Source organism: Acartia tonsa, chromosome 3 (assembly GCF_053477335.1).
Source record: "Acartia tonsa isolate MP-2025a chromosome 3, ASM5347733v1, whole genome shotgun sequence".
Taxonomy (NCBI): Eukaryota; Metazoa; Arthropoda; class Copepoda; order Calanoida; family Acartiidae; genus Acartia; species Acartia tonsa.
In genome coordinates, this window is record NC_137262.1 from 8,545,191 (window position 1) to 8,551,345 (window position 6,155).

Genomic DNA, 6,155 nt, shown 5'->3' on the forward strand with positions numbered 1-6,155 from the left:
ATAAGTTTAAATTGTTAAGTGATTATTATTACATTATTCTTTTTTCATTTTTCCTATAACTTTGCAGAGTATCATACTTGTGAACTTTATATAACATTGCATGGATTAATACATCCTTGTTTTGATATCCCACAGAATTGTACTATGTTGGAGACTAGAGCACTAATACCTGAAAATACAGGAATAATTCAGTTCGAGGGTCAATAACACAGATTTTTCCCCGCGGCGATTGAAAAAATTAGGGAACCATTTTTTGTAACGCAAGAATTTCTTTTCCGTTAACCAATCCTATTTTTAGAAGCATGGCTTTTCAACATTTTGTAAGTGTCCGTCTGTAAATGAAAAAAAAATTCATATGCTAATTTAGGCTTGTTAGAATCTTCCTATCAATTTCAAACATTGCAGGATGGTTTCTGAATCAATTTTTACACTATTTTTTTTAAACAATAAGGGAAACATCTCTACATTTGTTTTTTTTTATATAATATTAAACACGTCCATATTATGCATCTTCAAAGAAATGATTTTTTATACTTCCTTTAATCATTCAAGCGCTGTCACTTAATAATTTTATGTCGTTCTTTTTTGTCTTAATTGTTTGGCTCCGTTTTTATGGAAGTTGTCATGCTTGTTCTTGGTATATTTTATAAATGTTGTGCATGATACGTACTTTTTTATAATAGTACTTTCTAACTATTTTTCTATTTTGATAAATTATATTATCTATTTATCTTAAAATCTATCCATTTAAACCATCTTTCCATCAATCTAATAATACTTGTATCTATTGATCTTATTATCCATCTATTCATTTATTTGTCCATCTATCTTTTTATCTGAAGATTTCCAACTTTATCTTTTTTTTTTAAGTTATTTAAATATTTGGGAATAGTCCCTTTCGTGGCAGGGGCGATTCGTCGTATTTTTAAAGTAGCTTTTGATAGGTTATTTAAGTTAGGTTATATCCGGTGATTGCCCAACAGGATTAAGCAATTGGCCCCGCAAGGTTAGAGCCCCCCGCAGGGGCTAGAAATAGGAGAAAAGCTACTGTGAGAAAAAAAAGGATCGCCCCTTAATATTTTCTTATACTATTTATTTGGCATTCCTCTCTTAAAAATACAAACACATTTTTTCGTAAATTTTAGGGTAGATTTTTGGTAATTTTACTTTCTTTTACTCCTAATAATTAAATTTTCTGCTTTTATATTCTTGTTGCAAACAGAGTTGTCTAGCAGCTAAACTCAGTTTTTAAAGTCCATCCTTGGAAATGTCAATTGGTATGCAACACTTAGGCTTCTTGCGGGATTTACATATTTTTGTTTGGACTTCTAAACTGAAAAATCTCTCTCAAAAAAGACATAATCATTGAAAGATAACAATAATCTTTTTTTCATAACTAAGTTATGCTACGCTTTTTTGACCGATTTTGATGAGTTCTTTTTTAACCCTTAACCCTTACAGATCGGGGGGGGGGGGCTCCAAGAGCCCCCCCCTCTAGTTTTTTCAATCTCATTTTTTTTGTAGGTAAGATGGAGTGCTGTGACTTCATGACTTTTTAAGTTTAGTAATTATACGTCGGCAAGAGTTGATTTTATTAGGATATCTGGTCTGTGTCGGTCGTGGTGTCCGGTCAAAGTCGGTTGGGTAGCACCAAAATTAGAAAAAAATTCTAAAAAAATCTTAATTTCTACATTATGACTTTTGTGTATAAGGAGAAACCTAAAATTTTTTTGGTGAATACTTAGATATCAATAAACTTCTGAGAAAAAATGTGTTATGACCGTTTGACCGCTCCCTGACCGACTTTATGACCGATTTTTGTCCGGCTTTTACTACAGACAAATATCATGAATATCGTGGCTTCTATTACAGCTAGAGTCCTATAAATTTTTTTGGTAAATCCTTGAGCAACATCAAACAGATAAAAATATTAATCGGCGCCGCCAACCGCCGTTTTACCGCCGTAACCGCCGAAAATGGCGGTTTCCGTTATTTGCCGTTTTTTGGCGATGATCAGAAAAAGTAATTTTTTTGTTATGAAAAATAAAAGTTCGTCCTAAAATTTGGTCATCCTAGCTGCAAAATTGGCCGCTCTACAGCTGTTTTAAAATTTAGCGGCTGGCCGCTAAAAAGCGGCTAAGGAGCGGCCTGGCTGCTATGACTAGAAAAAGTAATTTTCTCTAAAAATACACATGAACCACCAGAAAAAAATTTTACGTCTTTATCTGTAACAGGAGCCGAGATAGAGGGGGGGGCTCTTGGAGCCCCCCCCCCGATCTATTAAGGTGGGAATTGGGGCCCGAGCTGTAAGGGTTAACGGTCGGGGGGGGGGGGGGCGTTGAACGGCCACCCATCTGGTTTTTTCTATCTCATTTTCTGTGTGTGAAAGATAAAGAGCCCAAACTGCGTGACTTTTTAAGTTTGGATATGACACATACCTGAGAGTTGGAATTATTTGAATATCTCCATCCTGGCGGGCACAGGATGCCAGCAAACCTGGCAGGGTCATCCAGGTAAAGAGCAAAAATATTTTTTTGACTTAAACAAAGTATTTTATCTTGCCAAAACACTAAAATATTCTCTAGTAGTACATCCTTATATGAAATACAGGTGTTCAAGTTAATTTCAGGTTCCAGGTATGATCCTGCAGGTCCTGATCCTCCAGGTCTCCAGAAATCTTTAAAAGGCTCCTGTGGCCTCAAGTTTTGACTTAGAGACTTCAAATTTTAAACTTAAGCTTTTCTTACATGTCTACATAACGTATTTAACGTATTAAAATTTCATAAGGATCCACCGCCGTTTTCCCGCCGATCGCCGACTGCGGCGGCTGGCAGCTGCCAAGTACAGCTGCGGCCGCTGAAATTTATATTTTGACATTTCAAATATAAAATTTACATAAAGATAAACATTTTCTGCAAAAAAAATTGTTCTTCTACCTTCAAAAATAAGAAAATTACAGCCGTTTGAAATTTTTAAGTAAAAAAGTTGTTAAATAAAAGGGTGAAGGAAGCGAAAATTGACTTTGACTTACTTAAGGTCGGAAATTCATCATAACACAGGGGACTTGTACAAAAAAAATTTAGCCTTCTAGCTCTAATAGGAACTGAGATAATATGGGGGGACGTTGAAGGCCCCCCCCCCCCCGACTGATTAAGGTGCGGCAAGGGGCCCGACTGTTAAGGGTTAAAAATTCAATGTTAATTAGACCTACGTAACTGTATGTATCATAAGACAATGATTTTGGCGATTTTAATCAATTAATCAAACAAACTTTCATATATTTTCTCCTTTTCATTCTAATTTCCCCATACATTTATACCAGAACTAAGTTTATCCGGACATCCAACTTACAAATACTTACATACAAATAATAAGCTTCCTTGATAAAGACTTATTTGTCTATTTTACACCAACTGCATTTATGTCCTACCCCATAAGGCCCACCCACCCCTTGGGAAACCCTGTGCACACCACTAAGCTATTTTATCATAAAAGTAAAGTTTATCTAAATCAAAGTTATAATGCATGTAATATTTTGATTTAGAATATCATATCACTTTTAGAAACATCCAAATGTATTTTCAAAAATCTGTCAAGACCCTAAAAATATATGAATACTAAAAATTGTTGCCTATAGCTTACAAGAAGTTTTACTAGCAACAAGTGTCTTAAGCAACACTATGGTTCCGAGCATGGTTACTCTACAACAAATAACACTAGAATATGATCGCATTCTATCTATATGCAAAATAAAGAGTTTATATCGTCTTTAGGGCTTTAATAAAAAAAATGGTCGTAGCTAACATAATAATGCTTTTTTTTAAAAGTGGTAATGGCTGACATAATATCGATCTATCCACAATATTATGACATTATAACTGCATACTTATGTTGACATAATAACGATATTAATTTTAGACAAGATAATCTCCATAAAGATAAATATATTTTTTTTTAAATGAAGGTTTTGTGATTTTTTCAAGTAATAGGCACATATTTAATAATAGGACCATAGGGATGCCTATTAAAGTATTAGATTTTTCGGATCTACTGCAGTTCACGGTAAAAGATTGCTGGTAAGGAATATTTCAAAAAATCTATGAATTTTTAAGGCTGCTAGCTGCCAAACGGCTGGACGTACAGATCATGCCAACACACTTTTTTAAGCGGCATAAGAAGGCCTACAAATAATCTGGAATAGCCATAAATCAATAATGCATAATTATCTCGCAGTGCAGAGAAATGCGCGAAAAAGACCTATTTTACGCGTTCTTTCTTCAGTGAAGCTTACCCTGTGCATCATTGGATCTTGGCAATTCCAGATTATTTGTAGACCTTCTTATGCCGCTTAAAATGGTGTGCGGGTATGATCTGTACGTTCAGCCGTTTGGCAGCTAGCAGCCTTTAAAATTCATAGATTTTTGGAAATATTCCTTACCAGCAATATTTTACCGTGAACTGCAGTAGATCCGATTTATCTTTTATAATATTTTTTCACAATAATTCTAATTTTGAAATGCTTAGCATCTATTAACTTACATTGACATTTTTAAATCTCAAAAAAACAATCTAAAATAAATTGCAAATATATTATTTCTTTTTGCTAATTACTTTTTTTATATTCCTCTAATTGTATCATCCTTGTTACTAGAAAAGCTTCTCCATTTAAATATGCAAAGAAAATTTAAACAATTTCTTTTTAGGAAAAATCACTAATGTTAAGAATATGCGCCAATATCCCATTAGTGGAAAACACATAACCCCAAACCCCCTAAATGTTTCTGATTCTTGAGATAATCAAAGTCATTTTTGTTTTGTTATCATAGAAGTATACTAGCTGCAGAGCGCCTATCATCTAAGTGATCTGTATCTAAAGGGATAAGAAAGGACAGAAAAGTAGCCTTAAACCTTAAAATCTTAAAATAAAAGCTTAAGATTCCCAAAAATGGAAATTAAATCGGTTCAGTAGTTATCGAAATCCTAAGTTACAAATATATGTTTTTTTGTAAAAAATGTTCAAATTTTAAAATGTAATCTATTTAGTTTGGGTATAGTCCCTTTCGTGGCAACGCCCCTTAAGGGGCAATTCTTTGTATTTTCACAGTACCTTTTCTCCTATTTCTAGCCCCTGTGGGTGGCTCTAACCCTGCTGGACCAACTGCTTAACCCTGCGACCAATCACCTAACATAATATAACCTAACCTAACCTAAATAACCGCTTAAAAGCCTTTTTAAAAGTACGACGAATCGCCCATCTAGTTTATATTTGCCATCATAAGAATGTAATGTGCATGAAAAAATAAGTGAGGGGGGGGGGGTTAAAGGTCCCATTCACAATTTAAGGGTTTTACCAAATATGCATTTATACACCAGAGTCAATGTATTTTCTTTTTTTGCTTTCTTTAAAGGCCTTCAGATAAGGTCATATGTTTAACTTTTTTGAGTGGTGCAGCTACTCGTGTTATCTTACTTTATTTCTTAGTTTGGCTGTTGTAATATTACAAACTTGTGGCTTGAACACTAGCTTTTAGTACTCCGCCCTATAAAAGGAGAAATCAGAAAAAAAGTTGTTGTTTTTTATGACATAAAATCAATAGGGGGATGGATATGTCATTTCATGGGGGACCAACATCGTTTTTCTTTGTATTATACTTCAAATCAATTCTGATATTTGTTTGATTGTTTTCATAAAAAAAGAGACATAAAAAAGGATGAAGTAGTTTTTATTTTGTTTATTGTTTAGTTTGGATCTTTGCAATTTTTATTTTAGGAAATATTTTGAATAAAAACTAAGATATATGTATGTAAAGCTTAACTAAAGTAGTAATATGTATAGTATTTTCAAGCAAGTAAAATTGTACTTCTTTGTAATTTTTGAGTTTATCATATGATATTAGTATATAAGGATGTTGTCATCCTTGTTTTTGTACTCATGAGTCAAGAAGATAAGCTATGTACAAATAAACAAAAGGTTAGTTATAGATTTATTGTTTTAATGTTATCACTTTAATTGTGATAAGTTATTCTACAGATTTTAATTCTGCCGTTTGGTCGGCTTTGCTGACCGAAGTATTCATCAATAGTCGATTTTAGGAGCATTCTTTTATCATTTAAGCTTTACATTAAGATTTTATATTCTTGTCATTAAAATTTTC